Genomic DNA, 12,294 nt, shown 5'->3' with positions numbered 1-12,294 from the left:
GTTCCATCACCCTAAAGGAGAGCTCCTGTTTCCTGTCTTTATCTTTTCCAAGAATAAATCTAAACAATCCCACATACCTGTCCTGTAACCTACCAAATCAAAAATTATAAAAAAAATATCTTTTTGCTGCTAAACATGCCTCATCCTGGACCTCAACAGGCTTATCAGCAGAGTACCAATCTACTTTCTTTTCATGGCTTTGATTTTCATAGAACATATCATGACTCAGTAATTTTTCACAGTCTATTTCCATTGCATTTGTGTGTTTTTTTTTCCCAACAAATCGCCTTGAAGATGGTATCTTGGACGTTTATTTTCAGTTGGAGACTCGAACCTGACTGAATCTGACTCGAGCAAAATCAAGGCGTCTGTGTTTCTTTTTGAACACGACCAGAGACTCTACATTCTCCAATTTTTCTATCTGCTTGCATCCACCCACTTTCCATGATTTCTGGAAACTTCCTCCATCTTCAAAGACCAGCATTGATACCTGTCTGAATTGGGCATGTCGTCTTACCTTCTCTGCCTCTCTTGCTACCCAATCAGAGATTCAAAGTAGTATCTTCATTTTAAGATCAGATGATGAAAACCATCTGTTCTATCCTTCAGTTTAGATTCACCCGAAAGCTCACAAAATCACACTTTAGAATCAGATTACCCAAATTTTGGGGAGGGCATTATTCTGCCCCCATGATATCATGCTCTCTTCTCTTATTAATAATTTCTCATTCTTTTCTTTCTTCCCTTTACCCACTCTAGAATATCCTCTTAAATCCACTTCAGCTGTTGAAACAAGACCTATCTTCCTATTACAAAGTCTGTCAAACATTCTTCTCCAGAGTCTTTTTCCATTGAGGGAAAACACAGCTTTGCACATTGTCACATTTTAAACCCATTTCCCGACTTAATTTCAACTATCTAAAACTTGATTGGATTTTGAGTTATCTATGTGGACCACTGAAAAGCATTTTGTTTTGTTTTATTCAGTATATCATTTCCCCATCCCATTTTTCCTAGTTTTCCTGTCCCATATAGCCTTCCCTGCTCTCTCTAAAACTTATGGCTTCTTTTTGCATTAATTGTTTAACACACACACACACTCACTCACACACACACGCACGCACGTGCGCACACAATTTTCTACATATGTAAGTATGCTCAGTCTGCTCAGTCTGTGTAATGTACTTCTATGTATATTTTTGGGCCATTTGGTATTGAATAACTAATCTGTATCTTCTTCTATGGAAAGACTACTTCTCCTACTCCCAGCATTCCTTGTTGCTGAGATTCTTTATGTAGCATTGAAGTTTCTTAGGTTTCCCTCACCCCACCTACTGTCATGTTAGTCTACCTATTATTGTTTATTGTGTCAAAGATCTTGGAAGAGATAATGCAACATCTACTTTACCAGCATAATTCCTGACTATATTTTAAATACTTTCTCTTATTATCACAGATGACCATAGTACTTTTATGTCATCAAGTAAATATCCCGTTGATCAATCAAAAACTGCAGTCAATCAATATTCAAAGTTGTGGTGTCAAATTTTAACTAAAACATCTACAAGTCTCACACCTAAGATGCTGAGATCATTGTAAAAGAAGGGAGGGAAAGACTGTGAGTGGAAGAGAAATAGGAAATTAGTTTTCTGTGAGTCTGTGTCTCCCTTCAATATCAAAAGCTTTACCTATAAATTTCCAGTAACATGATTACCTAAGCATGAACTGAAATAATTTTAAAGTACTTTTTATTAATTTTTGAGAATTTACTGCACCATATTTTGATCATATTCACCTCCCATTCCTTCCCCAAAGTCTTCTAAAACCCTCCTCAACATTTCTTCTCCTCCAAAATCATGACCAGTTATTTTTTAAAATAATCTACTGAGTTCAGTTTTTTTTTTTCCTGGGTTTGAAGTCATCCACTATATCATGGTCAGTCGACAAGAGTTCACACTCCTAAAAAGTAACTGACTCTCCTTCCTCCAGAAGTGATCAACTGTCCATTCCATTTCCCTTCCATGCTAGAATTTTGATTGGCTTGACCCTTTTATAGGTTTTATTCAGGCAGAGGCAGCTTCTTTGAGTTTATGTGTGTATCAGTCCTGTCATACCCATAAGATGCCTTTTTCATTCTGGACCTCCTCAACCTCTGGCTCATTCTTTTCCTTTAGCCCTCTCTTCCATAATGGTCCCTGAACCTGGAGAGTGTACACTATAGATGTCCAATTTATGGATGAACGCTCCACTGACACTTGCTCTTTGTACTTCGATCAGTTATAAGTTTGTCTGTTAATCACTGTCCACTGCATGAAAGAACTTCTTTGATGAGGTATGAGCACTGCACTAATCTATGGGTAGAAAGATAGGAATTCAGATAGCAGCTTAGAACTGTTTCCATTTAGCAGAATTTAGTAGTTTGATTATTCCTGGAGCCTGTTAGCTTCCCAGTCATGAGATCTTGTCCAGAGTTAGAGTACTATCCATGCATGTGTTTCCTCTTGTGAAGGATGCCTTAAATCCAATCAGAAAGTAGTTAGTTATCTCCATAACATTGATGCCACTATTTCATCTGTGGACACCCCTTGTTATGTTGCTCATTATTGTAGTTCACTGGTTTCACAGCTGAATAAGAAGGTTGATAACTAGCCCCCATCTGCACACGCGCGCACGCGCGCACACACACACACACACACACACACACGCAGCTAATAGAGCACTTTCCATTACTGGGAAATATAACCATCTTCCTGGTCAGTAATATCCTTATTTCTCCATGTTCTGTAACCAATATATATATGGCATCTTCACCAAGTAGGATCTAACCTTTAAGTTCTGGTGAGCAAATGGAATAAAAGGCAATAATCTGTATTATTTTGGGTGTGTGTGTGCTTGGAATACCTCTGACCAACAACTGAAGGGGTAGTATTTCACATCAGTCACTGTGTTTTTATTCGTCAATCTGTAGATTTTGGATAATTGTTTTGAAAGAAGAAATTATGCTTTTCTCACTTTTTAATAATTTTCATATACTTTAAAAATACTGTATATAAAACAAACACATATAGTCTCTATTTCAATGAATACAATATATTATTTCTTTATCACCAGCAACCAGGGCATGTGGTTGCATAAATAATCCTTTAAGAGCAGACAACCTAACCTATATTCCATGTGTTTTATGAATGCTTCCTGTGTGGCTTCTGCAAGATATGTCCACATAAATTTTCTTCCTTATACTGATTTTGTTTCACATGACTTCACTTCTGTACAGGCTCACATGGAAAATCAAGATACCATCTCTGACAGCATGCTTATCTACACTAATCACATGTATTGGCCTTATGCAGAAAATTGATCCCCTAGAGAGTGAGATTAAGATATGTTTTCCTGAAGATTTTCACATAACAGAAGTGTTTATTGAGTCCCCCTTGTATGAGATCTCCAATAAATGACAAGTTTTATTTCTCAGCTCATTTGTTTTTTCATAAATACCCAGAGTATAAAATTTCTTCCCATGAGAGCTCTTCCATTAGCCTTTTGACAAGTAATTTTTCAAGCTTTTACCTGATGTGTATTTTACTAATACTTTGCTCAAATTCTGTACTAAAAGCTTACATAAAATCTATTTCCATCCACAAAATATAATTAATTTATTTACTTTCCTGGAAACATAAGACAATATTTTTTCAGAATTAGAGGTGATATGTTATTAATTAATTTACTGGAATTTTATATAATCTATTCTTATCTTTTTATAGGTCTTACATTACCATCATGTAATCTTATAGGAGTATTTATTTTGTAGACCCAGCTGATTATTTGTGTTTTATTGAAACAGGAATTTCAGGGTGTATAGTCTAAGAAATGTCAGTTGGGACACTTAGTAGATTTTTCAGATTTAAGCATCCATTGCAAGTATCGGAATCACTCAGTCAATTTAAATTAAACTTCAAGACTAAGTCCCAATTGTCTGGGCTGGACTAAAAACTGCATGCCTACCAAGTCTTAATGTAATGTGGATGCTACTGGTTGGGGCCCAAACCTTCATAAATGATATCAACAATGCTCCATAGAAAAAGGCAACCTAAGGAGAACTCACTGATACCCTCATTCAGTAAAACATTTGTTGTGGAGTGGAAGTGCTTTTCAGTGAGTAGCTCATGCCATGAATTCAAAAAGTTCTGATTTTGAACCTAAACAGAGCAAAAAGTAAATAATGATTGCATATAAATACATGTTGTATGCTTAAAATGCCTGCATCCAAAGATTATATTCTGTCATTTACATCTATTTAATATATTTATAAGTAAATGTGTAAGTGTCTTAAGTCTAAGATGAATTAATATTATAATAACTTCTGTAATTATTTTAATAATCTAACTTCTAGTTTTATGTATATGTATATATATAAATATATTTCTTACAAAGTATAAGCAAAGTCTGTCTTAGGCTTTTTCCTTACAAAGTATAAGTACATATTTTCCTTACAAAGTATAAGTATATATTTCTTACAGAGTATAAGTATATATTTCTTACAAAGTATACAAAGTATAAGCAAAGTCTGTCTTTAAGCTTTTTTTTAAAAACAGCCTAAAAATTTTTACGAGAATATCTTAATGAGATAAGATTGTTATTAGATAAGCATAAACACATTTCTACTTCCCCATGTTGTTCTTTTCATACTGTATGGATGGATACATTTTGTTAATGAACATAGTGTAAGAAAATCTAATAGTAATTAGTTTAACGTATGCTTTATTTGTGGGTATTCTGATAACCAGGTTTCCTTTGCTTCTCTTTCATTGAATTTTTCCTGTGCTATTGTTAGAGCTCAATGGAGGGGAAAAAATAGTTGAATATGAAAATAAAAAATCTACAAGTAATATAATAAACTAATTTTTACTTAAATTCATTGAATTGATTTCTGCATGCTTTTCTATTATTTATAGGCTATGGTAAGGTTAAATAGAATAATATTTGACAAGAAAATAGCTTCAGGCACACAGCTGAAGCCCCAGCAGTTATGAAACTGAGGCAGATGGATTTTGAGTTCCAGGAAACTCTGGGCTACATAGTGATGTTATTTTATTTTATGCGTATGAGTGTTTTGCCTACATGTATGTCTGGGCATCACATGCATGCCTGATGCCCACTGAAGCCAGAGAAGGGTATTAGATCCCCTGGAACTGGATTTAGAGGCACTGTGATAGGAACTGAAGGCAGGTCCTCTGGAAATGTGCTCTTAACAAGTGAGCCATCTCTCCACTTTCTACATAGTGAAATTTAAAGCGGACTGGGATGTGCACCAAAATAACAAGCATCAAACATTTGGGGATAGAAAAGGAGCAAAGAAGGGAGAAAAGAAAGAGGACTCATCTGAAACTCGACATTATAGTAGCCTTCCATTTATGCACGTTTGTGTCTGCATCTGTGTTTTCTAGAAACATGTTACCTGAAGGCTATAGTCTGTGAACATAGTTCTAATAATCTTGAGGCCTTTATAATTTCAAATTTTAAGTTTCTATTTCCTGTAATTTCTCACTTTGTATAATCTTTGTTATAATAGTTCTGTAAATTTTGCTTGTGTATGTGCATTTTTATGGTTAAATATACACACATGTGTGGAAGTGCATGAGCACATACATGTCCATGGATGTAGAGACCAAAAGACAACTCAGGTGTTGTTCTTTAGTTACCATCCCCCTCCTTTTTAAAGACAGGTTTCCTGACCGGACTAGTACTCACCAAGTAGGACAGAGTATCTGGCCTGGGAGCCCCAGGGATCCCCTGTTCTCTACACTCTCAATGTGAGAATGCTAAGCATCAACCATCACACCTGACTCTTAGACTTCTTCATGAGTTCTGGGGATCAAACTCAGGTTCTCATGCTTGGAAGGCCAAGGCTTGCTTTCTAACCAACATCAATTTTATGTAGACTAAATTGCACATCGCTTCATCTTAAGCAGATAATTTCTTCTATTTTTCCAATAGAGAAAAAAATTAGCAATAATATTTTTTAGAAAATATTCCTGGTAAAGGTTTGCTATGGTTCACATTATGCACATTTTAATGAATTTTTATGAGTCTTATTATTTTATAATATAAAAAGAGATGCATAAAGGCAATTTTTAAAGTTTATCACCATGTGACCTTTAAGATTTTTATCTGATATTAAAATTGCTTTTTTTCTTCTCATTTTTATTAGTTCTATGAAAATTTTGTACAGCGTGTTTGATCTCAATCTCTCCCTTGCTCAAGCCCTCCCAGAAGCATTGTTTCTACCTACTCTATGTGTGTCATTTTTCTTAACCCATCAAGTTCCCAAATTGCTTTGAAAATTTTAATTAACACATATTTTATTAACAGTGAATTTAATCATTTTTATGTGAACATAGAATTATTTTTCCTATCCATAGATATACAGGTATTCTGTATTAGGTGTTTTAAGTTTATTTTTAGTAGATAAGATTGCTTTACATAACTGTGGACCTTAAACATAAAACACATACTCCTTCATGCATGTGCCTATAAACACTAAACAGAAAGCAAACATTTGATTTATGAAAAATGACAGTTTATTTCGAATATAATTCATTTTTTCTCATAAACATTTTAGAGTAAAAAATCAAAACCATCATAATTTATCACTAAAAAGTATTTTACTTTTGTAGTAATATAATACATTTAAAAGAAATTTTTATAAAGTAAGAGTATATGTAAAGTAGAATTGCTATAAATACTTTGTTGCTTTTTATATGGTGATCAAAATAAAGTTGGGATGCTTTAAAAAACAAACGCTTTGACTTGGTTAAGTAGACTTCTTGAAAGTAATTCAAGCAAAAAATTAACCTCACAGTTACCTTTAGCCTCTATTAATCCTGAGATTAATTCTTAAAGGTTAAAGTCATAAGAAAAGGATCCCGATCCAACAGGATTCTCAGATAAACAGAGATGTCTTACTCCAGCACCTGTTCAGCATGAAACACCAAGTGAGCACACAGGAAGAGGCAGCCAGGAAAATGACCCTCACGAGAGTCCAGCAGTATATGCTGTCAGCATGATCTCACGTTTGCAGTGAGATGGGGGAAAACTTACATTTTCTTTGTTTGAACATATCCGGCTTTGGCATTGTGTTATGTCAGCAAGCCAACTAAGAAATCTAGATTTAAAACTAGTTCCAGGAACTACTGAAAGTTTTTCTTCCATTCTAGTTTTGAACTAGTACATATGTGGATAGAAGCACGCCATGGCACAGACTTACACTTCAGAGCATGCCTTCGTGGACTCTACTACGTCTACCATAAAAATCTGAGAATCAAACTCAGATATCCATGCTTGGAAAGAGGTGCCATTATTCACTGAGCCATGTGGAGGGATTTTTAAATTATAATGTATTTTCTTCCAATATCATACATGTATTTATTGCATTCTGGTCATAGTCATCTCCTTTTCTCTTAGCCTATCCACCCCTACTTAGCAAATCCCCATTCTACTTTTGTCTTGTCTTTTTATTTTACGTTTTCTTTGTTGGTTTAACCAGGGCCTTGGGCATCATTGCTCATGTGACATCATTCACTGGAATATCCACTGGTACTTATCAGTTGCTGTATCACTGAAGACAGTGGTTCCTTTCCCTCAGAAGCTCTGGAATGCCAAAAGTTTTTCTGAGTGAAGCTGGACCCATCAGCTCTTCCCCATCCATGACTGACTGTTTAATAACCAGATATTCTCCAGGCCTTAAGCCGGCCATAGCTTTTCAGTTAATGACTTCCCTTTGTCCACTTCTTACACCCTTTCTACCTCCTCATGGATATTTCTTGAGCCTTGGAATGGGTGATATGGATCTCCCAATTAAGACTGTAATCAAAGTAGTCTGTAGACATTATATCTTATTTTAATAGGTATGCAGCAGTTAAGTGATTATTGGTGTCCGATCTATCTCAAAGGGATTCTGAGTGAAATCTCTGAAAGAGGACATAGCAACACAGTGGGTTCTGAGTTCTATGATATGTGATTTTTAAGTGGGTGACACATACATGGGTCTAGGTGATCTTTCTCCCTTCTCAAATCTTCATAATCTGGATCTCCCTTTTTACAAATGTTTCTTCCTATAATTCTTTAGTAAAATCCACTAGACAGAACAAAACTACTGCTCAAATGACATAATGAAGCTGGGGATGTTTGAGCATGCAGACTCTTCATCAATGTGCCCACGTGAAATAGGAAAGCATCAGGTTTTCTTAATTTCCGATGCAGTTGGAAGAAGCTCTTTGAACTCCAAGGATTTTGAACCACAAGGCATCCTGACTATCAGTAGATACATTTCCCAAGACATGACATGTAGTTTTCTTATTTCAATAATCCTGACTTCCTTCCTAACTAGGAAACAGCTACCAAAGAACAGTAGCTTTTTTTTTTATTGCAACATGTAACTCCTTGTCCATGTGCTACAGCATTCCAGCCCATTACTGGGAGGATATAGACAAAAGACAACTTTCTAGGACTCAGCAAGTGTGCCCTTACTAGAAACACAATCTGCTCACACCTTAGTCATGACATATCAGTCTCTACAACTGTGAGAAATAAATGCTTGTTCTTTATAAGCCACTTAATCTACATTGTCTTATTATAGTTTTCACTTTTATTAGTGCATGCTAAACATTATTAGATCATTCCAAGTAAAAAACAGGGTTGTGGGTTGCTTTCCCCCTTACTTTCTCTTATATAATTGCTTCATTGAAAGAGTGATGGTTTAAATAGGATTTGTACTTTTCAAAAACACTTACCTATTACTTATGATGAAAATGGAAGACTAAAACAATTAGCAATTTTGTTTTACAAATTTGAAAATACAATGAAAAGAAGCAAACATTGACTTAAATTTAACCAGAATTTGTCTTATCCCCAAAGTCTATACCTCCAGTCCTCACTTTCTCAACTAATTACACTGGTTTAATTAATCAAGGCCATAGTGCATTCGAGCTACTTTCTTCATTATCTTTCACAGCTTGTAACCCTGTCAGTTGTGTTCCCTCTGCTCCTAGGACATTCTGAACCCATTGCCTTTTAGTTATTGTTATTTTGATCTTCTAGTCATAGGAATTCTTACGTATGTGAGTGTTGCTCTGAGGTTAAATGGAGATAGAAAAAAAATCTATCAAAATTGAAAAGCTACAAGAAAATGTAACTTATTATTACTCTTTGAAATATTCAGTAAAATAGACCTGCTATTCTAACCTGAATTCTTAAGCATCACAAAAAGATATGGGAGTTAGGGAAAATAAAAATGTCACCTCTATCACTTCTCTTAATATAGTTTAACATTTTCACTTGTTCATTAATAAAACTTGAGCCTTATGTTTGGCATTTAGGAAGCCTCTCTTCCTCCATGTAACGGAGTGTTTCAGAGTTTAAACTTTGGCTCAAATTTATAATTTATTCTACTTTGTATTGGTTATGGTTTGATGCTAAAATTAATTACCAAACTATGATGGCTGGTTTTATGTCAACTTGACACAAACTAGAATTAGTCAGGAAGAGGGACACCCAGTAAAAATAAATACCCACACGAAATTGGCCTGTGATACAATTATTAGTCAGTGGTTGTTGTTTGAAGACCCAGCTCATTGTAGGTGGTGCTACACTTAGGCTGATTTCCCTGTATGATATAAAGGAGCAAACTGGACCATCTGGGGTGAGCAATCTAGGAGGTAGTGATCTTCCCCGGCCTCAGTTTCAGTTACTGCTCCCAAGTTTCTGCAACGAGTCTCTTGTTGACTTCCTTCAATGATGAATTTGATGTGGAAGTGAAAGCAAAATAAATTCTTTCCATCGTTAGTTGCCCCAGGGAATGGTATTTTTTATCACAGAAGGAAAAATTCTAGCTAAGGCACTAACCTACAACAATGTCTGCTGGGTACAGTTTTCCTGTGGGGAAGTGTTTTTTCCCATACTTGATGGTCCAGCACATGCTTATTGTTTCATTAAAGGAAACTGCCTTTCTGGTCTGTCTGCTTTGTGGAAAATATAAAGTAATTCCCACTATGATATTTTCAGTTCTGAATTATTTCATTTTAATATCATTAACACTGCTGGTGTCACCTCAGCCTCACAGACTTCTACAAAGTCAAGATGCACTTTCATAGGTCATGATCAAGCCCGAGCATTAAAGAATCCAAGGTCATCACAGACCATTCGCTAAGGTCTCATTCTGCCAAGGTCTTTGCAAAACTGTTTGCTAAAGATCAAGGGGTCTTTATTTTGTACAAGGTAAGTGAATAAAAATAGCCTTATGTATATCAATGAAGCCACTTGCCTGTGAACAAAACTTCCATAATCCATAATGATCTGCCAAGGACAAAATGCTACTTAGGAAAAACCAAAGCCTTAATAATAAAGTTACCAGCCAAATTCTTTCCTTTTGGTATTTTTTTCAAGGTTCTCAGTCCATGTGCCAGATACTAGATTTTGGCAGAGTTTAATGAGTAGCAATTTTCTTTTCAGCATTAATTCAAAAATATGTGAAATTCAGGAGACAGGAAAAAGAAGAATCAAACTATCCACTTTTCTGATCTTGAGGTAATGGAAACTGTGACTCCAAATATCTGGGTAAGTGAACTTGCTGATACTTTCTTCCTGATCTGAGCAGATAGACCTATCTGTCACAGAGGAGCAGCAAAATAATGAGTGCTGGGCTAAAAGCAAATGCCATTATGATAGCAAACATCACTTCTTAAAGGAAGAACTGAGAACTCTAATAATCTGAGCAACTAACATTCATTAATTGCATGCCAGCTTCAAGGAAATAGATATTCTTAGGAAAGTGCAGCTGGAGTGATTTCCTTTCCTCAATCTTCTTAATTTGATGGTGATTATAAATTTCAATTGGCTAATTTCTTAGGATAGTAAATGGATATTCAGTATTGAAACACTGTTCTAAAAGGGATAGCCTTGGTTCTAAGGCTTCTAAGCATGTGGTGGTAGGGAGTGGGTCCACCTTCAGAATAAGGAGAGGGAGTTCTCTTTCCAGATTACTTGCTCTTGTAGAGGTTTGGCTAATAACCTCTGTGTTCTCTAGTAATATTTTCTTAAATGAATTAAGGAGCTGAATGTTTCCAGATCAATGTATTGTATTCCCTGGTCCTGAAAAGACTTGAAAATCATTAGTTTTGAGACAGTTTAATAACAACTATGGTATGAATGGGAACTGTCCTCCACAGGGTCATCAGTTTGCACACTTGGTCTCCAGCAGGTGTTGCTGTTTAGGAGGGTGAGGAAACCTATCCTAAAGGAGGATAGACTTTATGGAGGAAGCACACTACTGGGGTTGGGCTTTGAGGTTTTATGGCCTGGTCTCATTTGCTGTTCTATTGAATGTGAATGCAGTGTGACCACGCAGCTCCCTGCCCCTTGTCATTATGTTCATTGTTGTAACATGTTGGGCCTGCTTGTTTGTGTTTTCTGTCCCCGCCTGGTACCCCACAACCGGCAGGCCCCAGAGAAAATCAACCACATAAGAGATCTCTATAAGTTATAATACTGATTGGCCCATTAGGTCAGGCTTCTTACTGGCTAACTCTCACATCTTGATTAACCCATTTTTGTGATCTATTTTAGCCATATGGCTCAGTACCTTTTTCAGTGGGGCAGCTCATATCCTGCGGCTTCGGTGATCTGGGCAGGAGTAGGAGGAATCAACTTCCTCCTCCCCAGAATTCTCCTGCTCTCCTTGCATCATTTCCACTTCCTGTCCGATTTTCCCACCTACACCTCCTGCCTGGCCAATCAGCGTTTTATTTAAAACATGATTGACAGAATACAGACAATTCTCCCGCACCACAATGTCATTATTTCCCTGCTACCTAAGATTTATTGCTGTGTGAATATTTCATATTCTCTCTTTTTTCCAAACCACAAGCAAAGGAAATCCGTAATGTTGCAGACCAGAAGACATAATGCAAGCTTCCAAAGGAAGGAGGGAAGCTAGCAACAGTCTTACCAGGCTATGATACCTATGAATCACAATAACAAACAGCATGGTATAATAACCCTAAGGAGTACTAGTGACACACATGCCTTGGCCCTAATGAACAACTCTCTATATGGACTTAAAACTGTGCAACAGAAAGAAACCTGTGCCTAGTACAGAAAACCTAGCTAACTACCTAGTGACGCCATGGATTTTGGAGAAGAATCTACAACAACCATTTTTCTAAGCCAGTATAATCCTTAATTACACTATAACTATTTGTAAATTTGCTCTTTACCCAAAGAGAAGTATAATCCTCATCA

Source organism: Myodes glareolus, chromosome 8 (genome assembly GCF_982192425.1).
Source record: "Myodes glareolus chromosome 8, mMyoGla1.1, whole genome shotgun sequence".
Lineage (NCBI taxonomy): Eukaryota > Metazoa > Chordata > Mammalia > Rodentia > Cricetidae > Myodes > Myodes glareolus.
The sequence above is the reverse complement of the archived record's forward strand: the minus strand, read 5'-3'. Positions refer to the sequence as shown.